The sequence below is a fragment of the Bos javanicus genome, chromosome 9, assembly GCF_032452875.1.
Source record: "Bos javanicus breed banteng chromosome 9, ARS-OSU_banteng_1.0, whole genome shotgun sequence".
Classification (NCBI taxonomy): domain Eukaryota; kingdom Metazoa; phylum Chordata; class Mammalia; order Artiodactyla; family Bovidae; genus Bos; species Bos javanicus.
Genome location: NC_083876.1, coordinates 41,428,125 through 41,452,158, shown reverse-complemented (window position 1 = coordinate 41,452,158; position 24,034 = coordinate 41,428,125). Strand labels below are relative to the sequence as shown.

The following is a 24,034-nucleotide window of genomic DNA, read 5'->3' as shown; positions in this document are numbered from 1 at the left end:
CAAATCTTTAGTGTTGCCAACTACTACATTTCAAAAAGTCTTGCATTCTAACCCCAGTTCCCTGATGTAATATACATAAATCTCATTAACCTTATAAATATGATTTTTCAGGAGCAAAGAACTTCTCCCTTCTTCCTTTATTATGCATAATTTGCATAATAGCACCTAGTCCAAGTGTTGGCAGATAATAATATCTTAAAGGGCACTGAAGTATAAGAATAACTACATCCTTGCAGATGTTTTATGAAATATACCCCATTAGTCACTTTATAGTTGAGAGGCAGAAAAATAGGCACCTAGCAACAGCATGCTGCTCCTTGGGATAAAATAAAAGCCATTTTACATCCGGAAGATATTGTCTTTTCTTTGGGAGGGGTGGTGTCAGGCTAGCACATTTAATTACATAGAAAACTCTCACAAGGAGACTGGGCTGTTGATTGTCCACGTGCATGATGAATGACAGTAACGATATCCCCGACGATGGCTTTTGGTGGAGGGGATGGGCCTCGCTGGGAGCCTTCCAGACAAGTTCATAAGTCATTCCTGTGCAGAGACCCTGAGACTGCTTAAGAACTGCGCTTTTCCTCTGAAAAGCCACCTTCCTGCCTCCCTCTCTTCCTCTCTGAGTGGATTCTGGAAGGGGGGCACTGCCTGCCTCCAGAACCCAAAAGTAAGGATCTGGCACCTAATACAGTATCAGGACCCACTTTCCCCCACTGGCCACCAGCAACCACATGAAAATGCTAAGCCCGCATTAGCACCCGATTAGGTTGAATTTCCAGAAGGTTCTTTTCTCACACCAATTAGGACATGTGCAAAGTAATAGGAGGCAAGCGAAAGTGATGAAGGAATAAAGCATGGGTAGAGCAATTGTCCTCCAATAATTGTATTTTGTTCTATACTTCTCAATATTGTACAATTATAATCTTTGATAATTATTACTCAAGAATTATGGTTTATGAGTATTGTTCAATTGTCATCACCGATTGAATGATACTTAGGTGTGTTCTTTTTATAAAAGTTAATAAGTAACAAGGAAAAACAAAAACCTAACTTTCAGCAAGGGGGAATTCCTTGAGGAATTCTACATATCTATGTACATTCCTTGAGGTGCTTGCCTCTTGGCCAGTGCAGAGGACAGCCCACCATGGCCCCAAGGCCACTCTGCAGACATTTGCTGAGCCCCTGAGGATACATAGCCCTGACCTCTAGCAGTTCCCCTTCAGCAGGGGAGTGTGGCCCCCAGGAGACTTCCCAGAAGCAGGTTATTCTCTCTGCATTGTGGGGACTTGGGAGCAGGCAGAAATTCACACTTAAGTCAATATCTTGCCTTCAAGTCTTGGCCTCTGTTGGTTAATAGTGGAATGTAAAGTGAAGCAGTGCAGTGAGGGTTAGCACACGTGGGGAAGCCAGGGCTGGAGGAGAGGTGAACTCTCCCTCTCTCCTTAAAAAATAAAAACAGAAGGCAGGAAGGAAGGGAGGGAGACAGAGCACAAAATGTTAGAAATCCTGATGACTATTGCACAATGTTGCAAATATAATTAATGCCTGAATTGTACACTTGTTGTCATTCAGCCAGTAAGTCCTGTCCGACTCTTTGCGGCTGCATGGTCTGCAGCACACCAGGCTTTCCTGTACTTCACTATCTCCCAGAATTTGCTCAAACTCCAAATTTTAGGTTATATGTACATATTGACCACAGTTTAAAAATAGTATAATATACTCCAAACCATTGAATTGTACATTTTAAATGAAGTGACTTGTATGGTATCTAAATTTATATCTTAAGCTGGTTTTTAAATTTTTGATATCCATGAGTTGTGTGTGTGTGTGTGCACACACACACATATATAAGCACGGACACAGGCCAGCAGGAGAGACTGCCAACTTCTGAGTTAATCTACTTTGGCTGGGAATGTCAGAGTGAGGACTAGACCAAGGCATGGAGGAGAAATGTAACATATATATCCCTTGTTTACAAGTGCCCTGGAGGAAGGGAGAAAGATGTAAAGTATGCTGCTGCTGCTGCTAAGTCGCTTCAGTCGTGTCCGACTGTGTGCGACCCCATAGACGGCAGCCCACCAGGCTCCTCCATCCCCGGCATTCTCCAGGCAAGAACACTGGAGTGGGTTGCCATTTCCTTCTCCAATGCATCAAAGTGAAAAGTGAAAGTGAAGTCGCTCAGTCGTGTCTGACTCCTAGCGACCCCATGGACTGCAGCCTACCAGGCTCCTCCGCCCATGGGATTTCCCAGGCAAAAGGACTGGAGTGGGGTGCCATTGCCTTCTCCTAGAAAGTACTGTATGATGGATACTAAAATAATATCATCAGACTACAGGCTTCACATACTTTTATAAGTGGGAGGCATCTCTGCTTTTCTGCATCCTTTGTTTTCAAAGTCAGAGGCATGGCTAGCTCTGCTGATGGAGGCCAGTGAAGTTGTGACAACTAATGATCAAGCTGAAGCTCCTGTACTCCCAGGAAATGTCTGACTGTGCTTAGGAATGCTGCACATCTCCTTTGATTATGCCTTGGAGCCAGTGTTCCTTTTTCTGGAGGAGCCTTCAAGATCAAGGAGGCATGGTTTCAAGGTCAAGGAGGCATGATGGAGGCGACACTGGGTCTGGGTCAAAGACCGCCTCCCTTCCTGGGAGACCTTGAGGGCTGGCCGGTTGCCTGGGGTTCTTTGGCCATAAAATGTCGATGGTGATTCCCATGTCTTCTCCTTGGAGTAGCGTGAACAGGGAAATCCAAACAAGATAGCAAGTGAGCCTTCAGTAAGTGTGAATCACCGCCCTTGTTGGAAGGTGTTCTGGATGTACATAATAGAAAACATAATACATGAGCAAAAACAAACAAACAAACAAACAAAAACAGAAAGAAGGCACTGTTGAAAGGATACTGGGAAATCTCTTAGAAACCAGGGTCAGGGAGTGAGCCTGGATGCAGAAATGGGGTCTGGAGAGCTGGAAGCTCACTCCCTCTGGCTCCTCTGCGTGTCCATCTGTCTTGACACCCCTCCCTCTCTGCAGGCTGACTTCTGTTGCTCTGGCTTGCAGGCCAAATATGGTCACCCCGTGGCACCTGTGATTACATGCCTCTGTTTAAACCATGAGCCCAGGCTTTTCTCTCACGTCCTCACTTATGGCTCAGCCTGGGCAGGCGATCATGCCTTGTCTGCTGAGTCATGAGTGTGGGCAGGGGTCACACCGATAAACGTCATCCTCTGTCCATCCCTGTTGGCAGACAGGCACCAGGAGAGGTGCCCCCTACAAACATGATGGCAAAATCTAGTGGTCTGATTACATCAGTCAATGGAAGGGTGGCATTTGATTTTAAGAACCTCCTTTTATACTGTCCTTGTCTCCGCTGTCTTCTGTGAGTCCTGTCCTGTGAGCCCTGTGGAGCCTGGCCCTGGCTGGGAGCTGGGGCCAAGCAAAGTGAACCACGGTGATGCTGGGGGTCCCTCAGAGAGTGGAGCTGGGCTTGTGGGATGCTTTGGGGGCCCAGAAGTCACCCTGCAGCTGAAGTGGGACCAGGCTGTTCTGCTTGTGCTCAGGGAACCCTGTTCATTTCTCACAAAGTGTCTTGCAAATGTGAGTGGGTAAAGGTCATAGGAGGGTTTCCCAGGTGGTACTAGGGGTAAAGAACCCACTTGCCAATGCAGGAGACATAAGAGATATGGGTTCAATCCCTGGGTTGGGAAGATTCCTTGGAGAAAGTCATGGCAACCCACTCCAGTATTCTTGCCTGGAGAATCCCCATGGACAGAGGAGCCTGGTGGGCTGCAGCCCATATGGTCACAAAGAGTCGGACACAACTGAAGCGGCTGAGCATGCACACATGCATAAGTCGTAGGAACCCATTTCAAGCTAGCTTCAGCAGAGTAGGAGACTTTTTCTGGGTTTGCTTTCCTGGATCCCTCTGTCCCATCCCACCTGCTGCCCTTTGAGCCATTTCGCTATTTCCCAGCTCTCCACCCAGAGATAGACACGGTGAGTCCTGCGCTGATCTCCTCCCGTGAAAGGACAGTGGGGAAGATGCTGAACTAAGGGCTGCTGACATTTTTCCTCCTTTTCCTTTCATTGCCCATGGTCTGCAATTACTCCTTCCAGTCTTGGCCTTCAAAGCTGTGAGAGGGTGAGCAGGTGTTGAGAGCAACTTTGCTCTTTTTGAGTCAATCCTGTTACGTGGAAAAGGTCCAACTCTCTCGGGGGAGCTGGCAGCTCCTCCAAGGCCAGACCACTGGGCAAGGCTCCCGAGAGCAGTGCTAGCCTGCTCGGTGTCGCAAGGAGCTGGGCCAGGCCTGCTCGCCTCTGCCCCCAGGAGCAGGCCGCTTTTCAAACAGATGTACAGATAATTGACCGTCATAGGCAGACTGCAAAGGTGTACCAGGCTTGCAGAAAAGAGAAAAGAACCCTGAGCTGAGGACACTTCTGCCCCTCAGGTCTGTGCCCTCCTTCCATCTTTCCTCCACCCTCCTGTGCTGTTGGACATGGAGGAGCCAGTAACTTGCCAGGAGGTCTGTTCCACGTGTTGTGGAAGATGCTGGTGGTGGGAAGGGCAAAGGGCAGAAGGGGGGAGGTGTGCAGAAGAGCAGGCCTTACCTGCATCTAAGTGGGCAAACCCACTGCAGGTCCCTGCAGGACTTGAGCCTTAAGGATTAACCCTTAAGAAGCCACCAAGGCAAATAAGTACGTGATTACATTCACGGCTAGTTACTTAATAATAATAACCGGCATCTGTTCCTGGCACAGTTCTAATCCGCTTACACTTGTCAGTTCATTTAATCTTCACAGCGCTACAAGGTAGGCACTTCGATTAGCTTCATTTTACAAACAAAGTCGAGGCACAGACTGGTTAAATACTGGGCCCAGTTTCACAGGGCAAATCAGTGACAGAACCAGGATTTGAACACAGATAGTCCCCCTCCAGAGTCACTCCCCCAACTGCTTCCTAGGTTATCGGCCTCTCACGATGCAGGACAGGGTGGAATCAGTCTTTGCTTTAGTGTGCTGTGATCATTTAAAAGATGCTACTAGGGAGAAAACTTATTTTTAAAGTCTAACCATTGGAAAAGCAAGTTTTAGCAACAGAAGGTTTCATGATCCATTCGAAGCTCACCGGTCAGTTTGCATGCCTCCTAACTCCCACAGGAGTAAAACTGGCTGTTCTCGTTGCCATTAGCAGAGAGGAGCCACGCACTTAATGCGCAAGGGGAGGGTGGGCCAGTCCTTATTTAAGCCATGTGATCTGATGGGTGGGGGGCGGTGCTGGAAAGTGAACAAAGCTGGGAATTATTGCACTGCAGCTCACCCTGACGCTTACTGTGATTCTAGAATCTGTGAACATATGGTAACTGCTGGAAGTACCGAATAGCAGTTGGAAACCATAGACTTAAGGAACAAACCGGCTACTCTCTTTCTGTGTGTGTGTGAAAAGAAACACACAATTTTTTAAAATTGAAGTATAGTTGATTTACAATATATTATATTAGTTTCAGGTATAGAACATAGTAGTTAAATATTTTTATAGATTACACTCCATTAAAATTATTAGAAAATATTGGCTATATTCCCCGTACTGTACAATATATCCTTGAAGCTTATTTATGTTATACCTAGTAGTTTTTAACCTCTTAATTCCCTCCACCTCTCTGGCCCTCCCCACTTCCTTCTCCACATTGGTAACCTCTGGTTTGTTCTCTAATACGTGAGTCTGTTTGGTTATATTAATTCACTTGTTTTATTGTTTAGATTCCTCAAGAAGTGATTACATGCAGTATTTGTCTTCCTCTTGTACTACTCCTGCCCTTCACATCTCTTCCCACAGCCCATTTTCACTCCCAAATCTGAAGAAAGTCCAGAACAAACTATTTCCTCACCTTCAATCCATCCCCCACACATCAGTGTGAGAGTTTTCCCTCTCCTTTTCCAGTTTTGGTTGGACCTTAAATTCCTCTTCTTTGTTGTATGGGGCTGGATGGAGAGCTAGAAATGTCGGGATGACAGCTTATTTGAGATCCGTGGTGGCCCTTGGGAATTCAGGCCAAGGGCTGCTTCTCTTGCCAGTTGACGGAGCCCCACTGTGTAGCTAGCAAAACCCACCCCTTCCCCTCCCCTGCCACGTCCCCCTTCCCCCACCTGGTCAGCAACCTTTGCATCTTTCCCCTCTTCTCTGACCTCTTTGGGAGCATCCTGCTGGTGATGTCCATTCCCCGCCTCTGTGCCTGGTGCTGACTCCACTTAGCCTCTGTCTTAGTCTGTTCAAGCTGCTGTAACACCACAGACTGGGTAGCGTATAAACAACAGAAACTTACTTCCCACAGTTCTGGAGGTTGGGAAGTCCAAGATCAAGGTGTCGGAAGATATGGTGTCAGGTGAGGTCCTGCTTCCTGGTTCACAGACAGCTGTGTCTTCTTGCTGCATCCTCTCATGGCAGAAGGGCTGGGGGAGCTGGCTGGTGTCTTTGTTATGAGGGCAAATCCCATTCATGTGGGATTCATTCAACCCCATTCACCCTCACGATCTAATCACCTCCCAGAGGCCCCATCATTTGGGGGAGCTGGGTTTCAACATATGGATTTTGGTGAGGGGGAGACACAAATATTCAATCTATAGCAACCTCTTTCATTGTATAGTTTACATGTTTTGTCTCTCTCTTCTAAACGATAAGATTCTGGAAGGTCTGAACCATGTTTTCTTCATTCACTACCTGCCTTACTCCATCAGCAAGCAGTGCTTGTCGCTCCTGTGTCCACATCCATTCATCTTTGTAGACTTAATGTTGAGCACCCTGCCTTTGACCAAGAAATGAATCCACTGCTATTCAGAGATTTTCCTGTCTTCTGACTCCTCTTTCTCTTCCCCAACCAAGTTGCTTTGGGAACTAAGGGAACTAGCTTCCCCTCCTCTCGTAGTGAGAGAGGTCTGGAAGTCAGTCTCATGGGTAAACTGAGGCTTCCCTAGATGCCTGCTGTTTCACATAACAAATTCTCCCAGAAAAACCAGTTAAGACATTCTGGTCTAACCACATCTCTCTAGAAAGCCCTATACAGAGAGTGCTAGCTTCCTATGTGGTATCCACTCTCTTTCTTTCTTAGAGACAGAGATACAATGTAATTCCAGGTGGCATGTAGTCAGTCAAAGGACTATGATTTTCTGCCTCTTTTGTAGAAGATGAAAGCAGAAATTGTTGGATGAAACTTCTGGGAAAGACATTCTTGCCCTTCCATCCTACCTGCCTTGTTTGGGGTGTGGATGTGATGGCTGGAGCTGCAAGAACCATATTGAGTTCACAAAGAAGAGACTAAAAGAATCACAAAGACTCGGTCCTAATTTTCTTGATTCTAATTGATTCATAAGCCACTGATCTAATGCCAGTAATTACCCACACTTTCATTTCACATTAAACAATACATAGACCATTGTGTTTAAGTCACTGTAACCAGTCCTCTTACTAGCAACTAACAGCAATTTCTAGCTGATACACTGAATTAGATGATAAACTCGAAGGCCTTAGTTACAGGGAGTTGAGCTCTTATAAAGGCACCGTTCTCAGAAATTCTTCCTTTGCTGACAAGCCCTGGTGTCAATACTCTCTGAGTTAAGTGAAATCTTTTTGGTGTTCCCAAATTTAACTTCTTCAGTGAAAGTGAAAAATGAAAGCTGCTGGGCTCCCTCCCTAGAAGCAGTTTTAGGAAAGCAAGTCATCATATCCCTTTGACTCGTGGTCACCTGCGACAGCATCGCCGATTCCATGCCCGCGAGCTACATGTTGAAGTTCTCCAACATCTGGCAGCTGAGCTGCCACTGGCTTTTTTAAGCACAAGTAAAACCAAGCATTCGAATGTTCCCAATTTAGCCTCTGAAGCATTATGTTGGGCGCCTCTACCTTGGTCCACAGCTGCCAGCAATCCAAAGCTCTTTCTTGTACAGACATTTTCAGTTTTTTAAATTTAGGTATTCTCCTCACTCCCAATGGTGGTGAAGTTACCCTGGAGGAATTTTTATAGAGGCAGTCACTGTTGTGTCTTACTAACCAAAGGTGTCTAAAAGGTTTCCCTGGGGCTGGGGTGGTAGGGACGGTCTTTAGAAGAGAGCAGAAAAACCTGCTGAGAAGCTGAAAGTCCTGTGTCCTGTTAATGCCTTATGAAGAACTCGTTCCTCTCTGTAGCCAGGCCCTCATCTCAAGCAGCCAATTTTTTTCAATTTTTTAATGAATTTATTTAGTTTTCATTGAAGGATAATTGCTTCACAATATTGTGTTGATTTCTGCCATATATCAACATGAATTAGCCATAGGTATACATATATCCCATCCTTCTTGAGCCTCCCTCCCACTTCCCACCCCACCCCACCCCTCTAGGTTGTCACAGAACCGCAGTGTGAGCTCCTGGAGTCATACAGCAAATTCCCACTGGCTGCCTGTTTTACATATGGTAGTGTATGTTTCCGTGCTGCTCTCTCCATTCGTCCCACCCTCTCCTTCCCCGCCCCCGACTCCTGCCATGTCCAAAAGTCTGTTCTCCGTGTCTTCAAGCAGCCAGTTTTAAATGGTAGTCATGCCATAAGGGTGGGGTCAAGGTGGTGGGAATAAAACCCCACCTTCTTTCTCCTTCATGCCTGTGCAGGGTGAGAAGCCGAGTCAGTGGGAGGCAGCACTCCGGAACTGAAGGACTCCATCCTCAAGGGCTGACCATCCCATCTTGTGGACCCCTTCATCTCCAGACGATGCTGCCCAGGACCTGAGGGTTCTTAGACTGCCCTCTCCTTCTGTGCTTTTTCTCTAGTCGTGCTCCAGGTTAGTGCCACAGTCTGTAAGAAGCAAGTGGAATCAGAGAATATCAGCAGCACAAGGGGCTTCAGAGACTGCCTCATCCCACTTTCTAATTTGACATTTGGATAAAACGAAGTCCATGGCAGAGAGATGACAAGTCTCAGGGCACATCACTAATTAGTGACTAGCTTTAGGTCCTGAGCCTAGGCTGGCAAGTTTGGCATAGTAATAGATAATAGCAAGAGTGTACACACACACACACACACACACACACACAGACACACAAACTCTTGTTTAGTTCACTATGTGCATGGTGCTGTTGTAAAATATGTATAGGGTTGTGTGCATATTATCTTTCCCATTTTATGCATAAGGAGTACAAAGCTCAGAGATGTTAAGTGACTTGCCCAAAGTCACAGCTGGTGACTGGCAGAACCAGAACGTGAACTCAGGCAGTCTGGCTCTGCTCTTGACCCCTGCACAGTCCTGACATACTAGCGTGCGGTCTTTACTCACTTATGGTCCAGAGGAAGGATCTCTAATAAATTCCTTGGCCAGAGGATTCCTGGCTTGATATCTTACCCTTAGAGGGACATTTCCCAAAACATGATGGTACGAGGTACTAAAGTAAGGCTTCAACCAAAACTACAGCTAAGCAAGAAATTCCATGGTCAAACAAATGTGCAATGTTGTATTAAAACAAGTTAAACAGAATTGCTTTTACCACAGAACTTCTCAGAGCCTTCCATATGCCAGTGGACATTGTGAATTTTCTAAAAGAGTCTAAAAGCATTTCCTAAACCTTTTGGAACATGGAGCGTTTTTTCATGCATTGATGTCATCACACATCATGTGGCTTCTGGAAAACTCAATCAAGTAAAAAAGGCAAATTTTATTTGATGTATTGTTATGAAAATAGCTTTGACCTCAAGAATGCACTAAAATGGAAAACAACTTTGACTCAAGGATACCCTCCAGGGTTTCCTGGAACACAGTTTGAGAACTGATGTCCTAGCAAATAATATATTAAAAATAAGGCTTGAAGGACAGGATCATGGGCTAAATAGCGTCTTGTCCTCGTGAAGGACAGGAGGAAATCGAATGAAAGAGCATGAATGTGTTTTAAGAATCAGTCTTTCATTCTACTGATTCCTTATTTTCCCTTTTCTTTCTCTTCTCTTCCCTCCTTTCTTCTTTCCATTTAAAAATTCCTCATTGCTCCATAAAGGATTTAAAGTAGCTTACTCTTCCAGTAAGTCAACATTCTTATTGATAGAGCCACATTGCAAAATAAGTAAAGTGTTATTTTAGTGAGGGGGGGGTGCTATCCCTATCCCCCCAATTCTCCTTGATTTGCACCCCTATAAATCAACCTGAAATTTCTATCATTAGCATTTTGGTTATTTGGGTAAAGCCATGTCTTTCTAGAAAGAGGCTCTGGCTCAGATATAATTTGGATATGGCAGGAAGTGTGACGTGTTGGGCTACACCACCTGAGCCTCTGCACAAGGGGCTCAGTTTAGGGAGCTTTTCCCAAATAAGAATCCTGAGGGATCGGGACTCAGAATGGGGGACTACTGCTGCGGCTACCCTCAGGGGACCCTAGAAAGTGAGGTACCTGGTGAGAAGTAGCTGCTGTTTTTTAGGGAGATGTCCAAAGGTGCCTTTTATTCATTTAACAGTTTTACCTGGGGTCTGCCCTGGATCCGAGGTCATTGTGTGTTTCTACTAGACCAGAGGTCTTTGAGGGCTTCCCTGGTGGCTCAGACAGTAAAGAATCTGCCTTCAATGCAGGAGACCAGGGTTCGATCCCTGGGTCAGAAAGATCCTCTGGAGAAGGGAATGGCAACCCACTCCAGTATTGTTGCCTGGAGAATCCCATGAACAGAGGAGCCTGGCAAGCTATAGTTCATGGGGTCACAAAGAGTCAAACATGACAGAGTGACTAACACAGGTGTCTTTGAACCTGACCTCAACCTTCAGGACAAAGCCAATGTGACATCCGGGGTAACCCAAACCAGGTGGGAAAAATGAAACATCTGTCCTACTGGGTGACACAGCGTCCTCCTTTGTAACACTGGCCTGTGCAATGTCACCTTGTCCTTTTGCTCACGAGGCAGCTGATCCACAGGAAGATGCCCCGGTGCCCACAGCCTGGGGCCAGATGGAGAATCACCCGGTAGAGGGACACTAAGGGTCCTCCCCGTCCTGAGGGCAGCTCTGCCTTCCTCGCTTCTTTGTCTTTTCCAGCCTTGAGTTTTAGGGCTCCTGCCAGGTGACGCTAGCAGTGAATCACCACCTCTTACACTTGCCACTGCCATGTGCCATATGCCACACTTGAGCCCCGGTGTGTGCCAGGCGAATCCTTAGCTGTTTTCCTGGAGTGGGCTTGCGTGATTGATGTGCTCCTCGTCCAGGCAAACCATCTAACTAAGTGTTTTATAAACAAGAAAACAAATTTATTGGGGGTTTTCCACGTACAATAGTACTACACACTCCTTCAGAAAATACAGATGAGAAAGTGGAAAAGTCACCCACAATCCTGTCACCCAGAGATAAGGACAGCCAGCTCTGGATGTGAACCCCACCTGCCCTACAGACACTTGTGGAAGGTCCCAGGTGGGATTCATACGTGGCCAGAGTCATGGCCATTCTTCCACCCTCCCCGCCCTCCACGCCCATCCCCATTGCTTTGCAGCAGTGTCTACACTGCAGAAGGGGCTGGGTTTTGTGTGTGGATTCTCTGGCTTAGAGGGTAATGGAGAGGACAGCGTGGACTCAGGCCCCCTTTCTGTCTCAGGGATGGATGGATCTGATGGGGTGCGAGGGGGGAGGAGCCGGCTCCACAATTCTGAGTAGGATTCAGTGTGTCCCACACAGTGAGGACTCGGGAGTTCAGCTCTGCTCAGGCGAATGAAGGATGTCTGTTCTCTGCCATGTATTGAAGCCACTAATTTCCTCTCGGGACACCCCTGTCATGGAGTGGGGGGCCTCTGGTAGGGATACCACTCTCTTGCCAAGTGTCTGCCAGTCTAATTCCTGGTTTCTCTGCTCACCCTTGATGCTGCCTTGGTATTCCCTTTAGATCTCCTAATTTGAAGTCTGTATTTAGTCTTTTCTGCCTTAGCACATGCCTAATAGTTAAATATGAAATCCAAGACATCATAAACCATCGGCCTCCTGTTTCATATAAAATGCATGAGGAGACATCACCAACATTCACAGGCTCTGATGAATCACCTCAGGTTCTCAACATCTCCCCACCACTCTTTTTAAAAAATTTTTTATTTTGAGTTGGGGGTTTCCCCTGTGGCTCAGTGGCAAAGAATCTGCCTGCACTGCAGAAGCCGCAGGTGATATGGGTCAGGAAGATCCCTGGAGGAGGGCATGGCAACCCACTCCAATATTCTTGCCTAGAGAATTCCATGGACAGAGGAGCCTGGCAGGCTACAGTCCATGGGGTTGCAAAGAGTTGGACATGACTGAAGCAACTTAGCACAAGCACGCACATAGCCAGTTAACAGTGTATCACTCTGAATTCTTCAGATTAAACAGGAAAAGAGCTGGGAAAAGTTGGGCTCTGCACTGGCCAGCTAGAGCAATCCTCTCTGCTGGCTCAGCCTCTTCACCGGCAGCCCTGCTGGCTCATCTGTTTATTCTGCAATTAGCACTGGAAGGAGACTCACGGGGAAACTTTTGCTTGGGGGCCCAGAATTTATATTTCAGAACTTCTTCCCCTCATTAGAGCACCAGATTCTGTCAGGAGAGTTTGAAAACAATAGCTCTCTGTGCTCTTCCAAAAATGCTCTTGATAATAATCATTGATAATTTCAATATCCACAAATGTGGTCTTTCTAATACTGTCTTCCAGTTCTTCAACTTCTCCTCCTCCCGGTGATCTTATCCTTTATGGCATCTTTAAAAAAATTTTTATATGTCTATCTCATATAGAGTACTGATTTCATTCATTTTTCAAAATTTTATTGGTAAATAGTTGATTTACCTTGTATTATTTTCAGGTTTACAGCATAATGATTCAGTTTTATATATATATATATATATATATATTATATGTGTGTATGTGTATATACATACATATATATTCATTCTTCTTCAGATTCTTTTCCCATATACGTTATTACAGAATATCGAGTAGGGTTCCCTGTGCAATACAGGAGGTCCTTGTACAGGTTGGTTATCTATTTTATATATTGTAGTGTGTATATTTTAACCCCAAGCTCATAATTTATCCACCCCACCTCACCCCCCTACATTTTCCTTTTTTTTGTTTTTGAAAATCTGTAAATCTATTTTTGTTTTGTAAATAAGTTCATTTATAAAAATTAGATTCCACATATAAGTGATGTCATGATATTTGTCTTTCTCTGGGTGACTTAGTATGATAATCTCTAGGTCCATACAAATTGCTGCAAATGGCATTCTTTCATTCTTTTTTGCTTAGTCGCTCAGTCACGTTCGACTCTTTGTGACCCTATGAACTGTAGCTGGCCAGGCTCCTCTGTCCATGGAATTTTCCAGGCAAGAATACTGGAGTGGGTTGCCATTTCCTTCTCCAGAGGATCTTCCTAATCCAGGGATCGAACCCACATCTTCCATGTCTCCTGCATTGCAGGCAGATTCTTTACTCACTGAGTCATCTGGGAAGCCATTAGGAAATGACAGTGACACTCTTTAAGTAGGATTTTCTACCAGTTTCATTAGAATTGACCACATATCTCAAAACCTTAACTGGTTGGTCATCCAGATGGCAGATTTAGGAGAGGGCACGCTAGGATGGAACAGGACAGAAACTTGGTCTGCAAAGGGAGGCAGCGAAGCAGCATCTGAGAGCATGCACTGAGACCTTGTCAGTGGTGGGTTCAAGTCCCTGCTCTGGAATGTTAATGAGATGACCTGAGCATCTTGAGAGTTGAGATGATGTGTGGAAAGCACCGGAACAGCATCTGGGACATAGGCACTGTCGCACACTCACTGTTAAGACTTTTTTTTTTAAATTAAACATGGCACCGAGAAGTTTTTAAGCACATTCTGGTTTAATAGGCATTTTGACACTGTAAGGTGGTGTCAGTATCTGTCCTGCAGATGGGAAAGTGGCTCTCTAGGCTACCTAGCCTGTCCCCAGGAGAGGGGATAACACAGGTATGTCCGTGGAGGGCATGCAGGTGAGTTACCCAAGGTAGGAGGAAAGACAAGAGTCTCCCTTGCCTGCCAGGCTGGAGGTGCAGAAGCTCATTCATCCTTCTCTGGGCATGTGGCTGGTCTCCTCAGAAACTGCTGGGGCAGGTCTGATGGTCAGGGCACTTGGCCCGAGGCCCCAGCATGGGCTGCTCACAGAAGCATGTGACTGGGGGAGGAATGACAAAGTCGGGATTCTTGCTCCAGGTTATTGACGCAGGAGGTGGGAGGGGATGGGGGCACATGGGAAGTTGGTGAAAACATTCCCCTGACTATTCTTTCTCATGGCTGAGTAATGTTCCATTGTATATATGTACCACATCTTATTTATCCATTCCTCCGTCAATGGATGTTTAGACTGCCTCCGTGTCTTAGCTATTGTGAGTAGTGTTGCAATGAACATAGGGGTACATGTATCTTTTCAAATTATAGTTTTCTCCAGATATATGCCCAGGAGTGGGATTGCTGGATCATCTAGTAGTTCTAGTTTTAGTTTTTTAAAGAAACCTCCCATAGTGATTATACCAATTTACATTCTTGCCAGCAATGAAGGAGGGTTTCTTTTTCTCCATATCCTTTCCAGTATCTGCTATTTGTAGACTCTTTGATGATGGTCATTCTTACCAGCGTGAGGTGATACCTCATTGCAGTTTTGATTTGCATTTTTCTGATAATTAGTGACATTATGCATCTTTTCACATGCCTCTTGGTCATCTTTATGTCTTCTTTGAAGAAATGTCTATTTATATCTTCTGCCCATTTTTTTGTTGGGTTTTTGTTTTTGGATATTAAGCTGCATGAGCTGTTTGTATATTTTGGAGATTAAGCCCTTGTTGTTCAGTTCATTTGCAAATATTTTCTCCTGTTCTGTGGGTTGTCTTTTTGTTTTGTTTATGGTTTTCTTTGCTGTGCAAAAGCTTTTAAGTTTAATTAGATCCTGTTTGCTTATTTCTGCTTTTTTTTTTTTTCATTACTCTAGGAGGCGGAGAAAAAAAGATACTGCTGCAATTTATGTCAAAGAGTGTTTTGCCTGTTTTCCTCTAAGAATTTTATAGTGCCCGGCCTTACATTTAGGTTTTTGATCCATTTTTTAGTTTATTTCTGTATATGGTGTTAGAGAATGTTCTGATTTCATTCTTTTACATTCTGTCCAGTTTTCTCAGCACCACTTATTGAAGAGACTTTTTCTCCATTGTATATTCTTGCCTCCTTCATCATAGTTTAATTGACCATAGGTGTGTGGGTTTATTTGGGGGATTTCTATCTTGTTCCACTGATTCATTATGGTATTTTGGCCACTCATGCCCCTGGCCATGCCCTTGACCTTGCCATTACTAACAGTCGTACTCCCTTCGTAATCTCAATTTCCACCCTCTCATCATAGTTTTCTCCTTGCAGTTCAGGCTTCTGTTCTGTCCAGTGGTTCTTCCACCTCATTGAGATTCACAGTCAATGGACCTATCACCCTTTCACTGTTGCCCACCACCCCCATTGTCACCCACAAGTCCTCACTGCCCTCCTTACCCTCTTAGATTATATGGTTTCTCATTATCACCCTGGCCACTAGTACACATTCAACTCCCTTCCACTTCTTCCTTCATTGCACCTTCTTGGCAAGACCAGAGAGGCCTGGCTGAATCTACCTCTGTCCACTGTGTCTGCACCAGCAAGGCTGAGCATGCCACTGGCTGTGGTTGAACTTCAGGTGGGACCTTGGTGCTGGCCTGGTCCCTCTATTCCATTTCCCTACACCATTATTCTCCCACTCTGTAAGACAATGATTTCCCATTTTCTCCACCCTTCTCAAACCCTCAGTCTTCCTCCCCCATGCTCACTCTCAGCTGATGACCTTGCTTCCTAGTTCAGGGGGATTATAGAACAATAAACTGACAAGTCCCACCTCCCCACCACCGCACCTGCCCACCCATCCTCATCACTGCATGTCTGGTCTGCCTTCCCTGCTGGCACTGGGGTGAATTTCCCAAGCTTCCATCAGCAGTACTCAAAGTGTGGTCCTTGCTCCTGACTGGCAGTATCAGCATCTCTGGGAGGTGATCGGAACTACCAATTCTCCAGCCCACTCCAGACCTGCTGAATCAGAATTTGTGGGGTAGAGCCTGGGAACTGTCTCTCCAAGTGATTCTTCAGCACAATGAAATTTAAGAAGCACTTAGCTAGAACCCTTTCTCTCTCACCTGCTCAGGAATATCCCCCTGGGGTGGCTCCCTCTCTCTTTTGCACCATCGCACTTTTTCTTCTTTTGGATAGATAAATTTCCGTTCCATCCTGTATATAGGCTGGATACAAAACATACAACCTCTCTTGATTCCAAATCCCACTTTAGCTACCACCCCATTTCTCTACTTCCTTCTTTCTCTTAACATCCCCTCCATCAGTCTTTTGCTCCCACCATCCCCTAAAATGAACTTGCTAAGGCCATTTTGGCAGAAACTGGCTATATGGTCACCCAACTGTTTCTTCTTTCAGGAGACACAACTAACTGACATTTCTCAATATCTGTGCATGTAAATAAGCCCAGATGACTAGTTCTTGGTGTGGGAGCATGAACCTTCAGGCTGAGGCATTTGAGCAAGGGTGTGCTTCGACATGGACTGTCCCTTCCCTTCTCTACAATAATGATCCCCACGTTTATATCTCTAGCCTGGACCCAAGACTTGCTTATCCAACTGCCTACAAGGCATCTCCATTTGGCATCCACTAGACATCTCAATGGGGCTTCCTAGGTGGTGCTAGTGGCAAAGAACCTGCCTGCCAACGTAGAAGACACAAGAGACACAGGTTCAATCCCTGGGTCAGGAAGATCCCCTGGAGGAGGGCCTGGCAACCCACTCCAGTATCCTTGCCTAGAGAATCCCAAGGACAGAGGAGCCTGGAGGGATATGGTCCATAGGGTCGCCAAGAATCAGGCATGACTGAAGTGACTTCACATGCATGCACACATCCAACGCACCAGACTCCTGGTGCCTTTAGTCACCTTTCACCATCGTCTTCTCCTTCTTGATAAAATGTTAACTCTGTCCTCCCAGATGCTTAAGTCAAAACAATGGACTAATCCTTATTTCCCACATCCCATTATTATCAGTTCCTACAGATCTTACCTAAAAAACACCGTGAGCCTCATCTCACCCTTGTGTAGGTGCTGTCTGGGTTCCAGCCACCGCTGTCTTCTCTTGCTGACACTCTTGCCATATCCTCCTAATGCTCTTCCTGCTCACATTCTGCCTGTCTCCATGTTGTTCTCAATAGAACATCTAGGATGATCTTTAGACCCAGAAATCAGAGTATCTTACTTTTCCAGTCTCGCCCTGCCCCCAGATCACTCAGAATTAAAACCTAAGCCCTTGAAATGGCTCTCAGGCCCCACATGGACTGGCTCCCATCACCTTTCTGACTTCATCTCTTCTGACTCTCTCCTTGGTTGGCTCCCCTCCTGTAACACTATCTTCTTTGCTGTTTGAAGCATATTCTTGCCTGGAATACACTTGCTCAGATAGTCACAGCCCACTCTCGCACTTCCTCTAAACCTGCAGTCAAATTTACTTCCACAGCGTGGCCTTCCCCGATATAAACTTATGCCCACCCACCCCTGTACTCCCTGTGCCTCTTAGCACTTTATACCACCTGGCAGACTAGACATAGGCTTATTTTTTGTTTGCCTATTCTTACCAGAATGTAAGGAGAACAGACCATCTTCTTTATTCTGTGTCCCCAGAACACAGAACAATGTTAGGTGCACAGTAGGTACTCAAAAAAACATCTGAAATGAATGAAAGAAGGAATAGCTAAATGGACCAGCCTTGTTGGGCCCAGGAGAGGAAGCAAGTCTCACCAGTTGAGTTTTTTTAATAATTAAATTTATTTTTAATTGAAAGATAATTGCTCTATAATATTGTGTTGGTTTGTGCAGAACATCAACATGAACCACCCATAGGTATACCTATGTCCCCTCCCTCTTGAACCTCCCACCTCCCTCCCCATCCCACCCCACTAGGGTGTTACCAAGTCCCGGTCTGAATTCCCTGAGTCACAGCAAATTCCCACTGGCTGTCTCTTTTACATATGGCACATGTGTGCCTTATTCCTGGTGAATGAGAGTCCTTTCTTGCTCTCCTTGTGAATTTTGTCACAAGGATCTTGTCTTCAAAGCCTCTCGTGTACCCTGTTTTGAACTGCCTGGGAAACTTGTCTCCTCCTGATGGAGTTGGCCTCTTAGATACCCTTGGTGACACCAGACATGAGTCCCCAGCACAGCCTTTGCTCGTGAGGCTCCGGGGCCCCGTTTGACACTGCAGGGTCCTGCCACGCACTCACTGAGGTCTGCCCAGCAGCGCAGTGGACAGCACCAGGTTCTACTTGTGTGAAAGTGCAGACAAGTCATCATGACAACTTCGAAAGAGAGGAGGGAGGTTTGAAGGCCCTTTCAGTCACAGGATTCTCGAGGAGAGATGAGCAAGACTGGGCAGGCAGCTTGGAGGTGCTGCTTCCTGCTCCTCCCCACTCTCTGACACTGTCTCTGGGAAAGGTTGTTGGAACCAGCAAACACACAGCTTTGTTGATGAAAAGCCTGTTTATTCCTAGTACACTGGACACTTTGTTCAAGAATAGTTCATCCATTTGAAAATATTGCCCTTGTAATGGTGCCAAGGTCATTCTCTGCTGGGGTTATCAGCAGAGTACGTGCCAGCTCTGCCTGGGGTATTTTAATAGGTGTATCGTTTCCCTGCCAAAGTGACTAAAGAACATTACATAGTTAATTTGTATTCAGTGCTCTCCCTGCATGCATTCTTAATATTCAGTTTTTACTGGGAATTTAAGAGGGAAAAAAAAAAGAGAAAGAAATGAATAAATAGGTTAGGATACAATGAACTGCTTTAAAAAAGGAATTTTAAGTGGTTCTGACTCATTTTGGAGTTCTGTACCCGTTTGATAATAACAATATACTTTGCAAAGCATTGGAGAGTTTTCAAAAAATTTTTATATTCATTCTCTCCTTTGATGCTCAAATTTACCCTGAAAGGAAGGATGCTGTGTCCTCTATTTTAAATGAGAAAACTGAGGCTCAGGAGGGTGAAATGGCTTGCCTCAAAGTCAAAGAATTAAACATGATGGAATGAGCGTTAGGATCCCAGTCTTAGTGCCTAGGTCATAGCTGTCGAGGTGATATAGGCTGGGTGATACAGGCGGGTCCATGGAGGAGGCAGGTCTAGCTGGGTTTGATCAGAGACCCTTGAAGTCTAGAAGTGAATGCAAATGGAGAGCAACTTTGTCAGTAGCTCTGGCCTTTTGAGTCAGCCAACACAAGATAATGAACACAGTTTCTCACCCTGAAAACCACGTGGAGATTCTATCTGCAGAGTGGCTGATGAGCACGAAGCAGGTGTGGCAGGACCTGGGGGAGAAAAGCATCCCTTGCAGCTGCCCCATGGCCCTCTGGGGAAACCTCCACCCTGGGCTTCAGGAGACCAGAATTCCAGTGCCAGTTCCACAGGGCATAGGTCTATTGCCTGACCTCGGGCAAACCCCATGTAAGATAGAGTCTGTCACCTCGGCTCACCCCTTGGTAGAGACAGTCGGCTTGCATTGGAATGTAGCCATGGATGACACAAAGAAATACAAAGCAGGTCCACAAGCTTGTGATTGCCACAAAGCTGAAGAGTGTAGCTAATGTCAAAGAACAGATCAGTTTTCTAGGTCTTGAGACTAGTTGGAACATCAGGATGGACCCTCTAAGGTAAATGGACAGAACTTTCCTTGGGTTTAACAAAAATTGCATCAGGAGCAACATTCATTATTGATCGACATCAGTCCCACTCTTAGAAAGTGAAAGGCACATGTTTGGACTGGAGAAGATTTATGAGTTTTAGTTGACCAGAGGCTCAGTGTGACTGGGGATGACAAACACATTAGTACAACCACGGACTCTATTGACAGAGGTGTAGGGCCTAGGAGGACTCACCTTGAACTTGCCTGCACAGTCAAATGAACATGGGCCTCCATAACAACGCTCTTCAAGAGGGTCATTGACAAGCTGGAGGCAGGGTAAGTGGAGAAGAAATCAAGGTCTATGTCAGGGCCCTATAAGGAGCTTCCCTGGAGGATCAGATGGTAGAGAATCCACCTGCAATGCAAGAGACTTGGGTTCCATTCCTAGGTCGGGAAGATCTCCTGGAGAAGGAAATAGCAATCCACTCCAGTTTTCTTGCCTGGAGAATTCTATAGACAGAGGAGACTTGTGGGCTACTAGCGGGCTACAGTCCACAGGGTTGCAAAGAGTCGGATATGACTGACTGCTTAACACTTTCATATGGCCTGTAAAGGAGAATACTCACTGGAGTGACATGATAGTGGTCGTCACATACTTAAATGATCAGGAGGATGTGGAAGTGCATAATCTACATGGAGAGCTGCAGGGCTGGAATGAAAACCAGGTTAGTGAATGAAAACCAGAGGGATGCAGAGTTTAGATGTAAAAATGGGGGCTGGAGGCCTTACGAAGTGGTGAGTTCCTGCCCATCAGCTGTGCAGCAGCCTGACCTTCTGATGGGGGGTTCCTGCCCCGTGTGGAATTGGCACTGGGAGATGCCTCCAGTGATGTGGGAAATGAGAGAATGCATGTGATGCAAACTCTACATGCTCTGTGAGTGTAAGTTCGTTCTGCTTGAGGAGTTGGGGTCACGCCCGGGCCTTCCTTCATCAATGCTTTCCACTGTCTTGGGCAGGAGTAGAAGCTCTCCTCTAGTTTAGGATCAGTCTCTAGACTCTGCCCCTCCTCTGAATAGGCATGGAGACCAGAATGTTGCTTTGCCAAGGTTTTTGAGTGTGTTATATTTCCATTTCCCACCTGGGGACATTGAAGTAGTAGCAAAGACTTCAGGGTAGGGGAGGAATTCTGAGAAAGCTCCAGACAAGGCTCACCCCTTGGGAGGGAGTCTGTTCTAAGCAAGTCAAATGAGCTGGAAGCTCTGTGAGTCTGGCTTTACTGGGTTATCTTTTTTTCCCTTTTGGATCTACAGAATTAAGGTTGAGGTTTTTCTCTTTTCTGTTTCTTTTTAGAGGTTTCTGGGTTACCTAATAGATCAGCTGAACAAATCTGGAGAAATTTATCTTTCAAACAGAACTACTATTCAGGTGCTGGGTAATGAACTCTGTATCCGTGAAGGTAATTGACAAAATGAAGCTCTTAGGCTTGAGAACACTGTGGAAATGAAGCCCACAGCTTCAGGCATGAAACCAGATGGGATTTTGACTGAGGAACTTTCCTGAAGGGTGACTTTGCATTTTGCATCTGTGGTGTGCCCACCTCTGCTGTTCGTTCCTCACATCTGGACACCCTCCCCTACCCCATACCCCTTGCGCTAAGAATCACTACAGCCCCTAGCCAACCACAGGAGATAGTCCCAAACCAAAAGTCCTTGCCGAACCCTGGACCTGGGAGGAACCCCTGTACAAAGTGGGCTGGGTTAAGCAAAGACTCTCTCCTGGAAAATGGCGTTAGGCCTGGCCAGTCAGGTGGTCAGCGGCTGGCTGGAGCTGGGCTTGAGATAGGGGGGCAGAGTTGAAGCAGCCATTGTCTGATGTGTGCTTTCAATCAAACAAAAACATCCTGTTCAGTTACCATAACTAAGAGAGAGGCTATGTGGCTGTGGGTGCCTGGCATCTACCTCCTTCGCCTCAACAACTGTGATCTCCCTGGGACAAGATTGCTCACAGTGGATCTATTTTCACAGATTCCACCACTATAAAAACCAGGATGCTGTTTGTATTTATTAGGCTATTTGGGATTAAAAGTAGTGGGCTGTTTTAAGTGCAGAGTAGTGGTCATGAGCAGGGGTTAGAATCTTGACTTGTGTAGCATTTGAAACATGCTGTTCTCTAAGTCTTTTTGAAAAAAGGTACAAGTAGGCCATGGGCTATACTTGTAACTGTTTTCACCAGTCTCCCAAAAGTGCCTTTCAGATATTATAAATGATGGTAATGCTTATAAGGTTGAAACATTATTTTAAATCAAGGACTAAAGCCTTATTACTTTAGTAAAAGACTAAAACTCATTCTGGAAGAAAAGCAAAGATCTTTCATAATTTTAATGACAAGTGCAATTTTAAAGCAATTGCATTTGGCCTTGACAGATAGAGACTTGAAAAACAAAGACATAACAAATTAGAGGCTTTCTTTCTTATGTTAAATAGAAGTTACACAGTGGCATCCAGGGCTTGGTATGATGGCTTCACAGTGCCACGAGGAACTCAGCTTCCTTCCATCTGCCATCTTTAGCATGGTTTCCAACCTTGTGGTCATCAGAAGGCTGCTGGAGCTCCAGCCATCAGCTCCATATTGGAAGTGGGGAAAAAAGGAAAAGTCCAAGAGCAAAATGTACACACCAGTTGGGTGGGGCCTGTCCAAGACCTTCTACTTATGTCTCATTGGCTAGGTTTAGTTCCATAGTCATCTGGCAAGGGAAACTGGAATATGGAAATATTGAGTCAGGCTCACTAATGCTTCAGTCAAAAGTAGAGTTTCATTAGTAAGGGAAACATTGGGAGGTCATCTGTCTAATGGTCTGTGCTCCACAGAAAGGAAAAGTTTCTATAAGACATTCTATTGGCTTAACGTTTTATAGTCAAAACCTATAGAATTCTGGATAAATTTTTCATTAAAGAAACCACTTCATGTTGTAAGTCTCTGATAGAGTTTTCACAGCTGACCTACCATCACTTCAAACTAAAGCCACTCACTGAACTCTTAATCATCTCACTCAATTGTCCCTGTGTCTGCTAGTTCCCCAGACCTGAATCAGAGTTTACTTAGTTACTGTTTATCCTTCATGTTCAACCAGTCACAAATTTTAGCTGTATCCTCTCCAGGCCACCTCTTAAAGTCTATCTGTTCCTTTCCACCTGGACCATCAGCTCAACAGAGCATCCCTGAAGCCAGCTGCTGTGCTAGGCTCTGCAAATGCAATGATCATTAAAACATTTGGTCTTTTACCTTCAGTCCTGGGTTAGGCACCCCCGCCAGGCTAAGAGCTGATCTTCCTGATTCCTGGTCCACTCATTCCTGCACACACAACCCTTGTTCAGACGCTGTCCCATTCCTCCTGCAGAGTGCAGTCAAAATCTGTTTTCTGAAAGCCTTTGAAGCCTTGGACTTGACAGTGCCCCTTGTGACTGTGCTGTGTTTGTTGGCCGTGTGGAAGGACGGTGGATTCTAGAAAGATCTCTGTTCAGCCATTTCCTGGCATTGTGATCTTGGACAAAATCTCTGGCTCCGAGTGGTGCATGGCAACAGTGGTGTGTAGCAGTGAACACTTGAGTGGGCTTGTCAGAACCAGGAACAGTGAGGAAATCTAAAATAACCTTCTGTCTTAAAAAGGTACTTGACTCCCTTTGGATCAATTCAAAGAGGCTTCAATGACTCTTAAGAGGATTAGGCCAGAGGGCTTCAGTGCAACTTTTGTGCTTTTGTTCCCTAGGTGGAAACCCTTGGCAAGTGACACGCACAAACAATACTTGGGGTGGAATAAGAGCTTCATAATCATCTGTATGAGGCCCATAATACAATTCAGCATCTCTTAAGAGCTTCAGAGTCTATAAACATTTTCAAAATATTTCATTTAGCCTTCACAATCACTGAAATGCTTGAGGGGGAAAAAAAAAACAAAACACATTTTAAGATTTCTCTAGCAGAAGCATCACCGGCAATCTCAACAGTCATTTAAAAGGATTTAGTCTCCAGACCTGTCACCCTCTTACTCGCCCTCATTTATACTACTCTTTTTAGAGCTATTGCCTGGAAAGAGGTGAAGTGGATATCATTAGCTCCATCTGCAATTGTGGAAATTGAGAGAGTAGTGAAGTGACTTTTTCAGAATCACAGCAGTAAATGGTAGAATGATGAAGCTCAGTCTGATCTTCTGATTCTTGTTCTGTTGAGGAGGTAAGGAGAGAGACAGAAAATGGAGACAATGAAGAAATGGAAACCATCTCCTCCTCCTCCTCCTCCTATCTCAACTCTTGCTAAGACTTCAGAATGATAGGAAGAA

General features: G+C 45.5%; 1 protein-coding gene across 2 annotated transcripts in view; it reads left to right on the top strand.

Moving 5' to 3' along the window:
- The window catches only part of ARMC2 (armadillo repeat containing 2), a 247,089-nt gene that overhangs the window by 26,426 nt on the left and 196,629 nt on the right, over positions 1–24,034 (top strand). For both annotated transcript variants that reach the window (XM_061427637.1, XM_061427635.1), the window contains exon 4: positions 8,633–8,802. The gene's annotated coding sequence lies outside the window, so the exon portion shown is untranslated. The remainder of the gene's footprint in view (positions 1–8,632; positions 8,803–24,034) is intronic.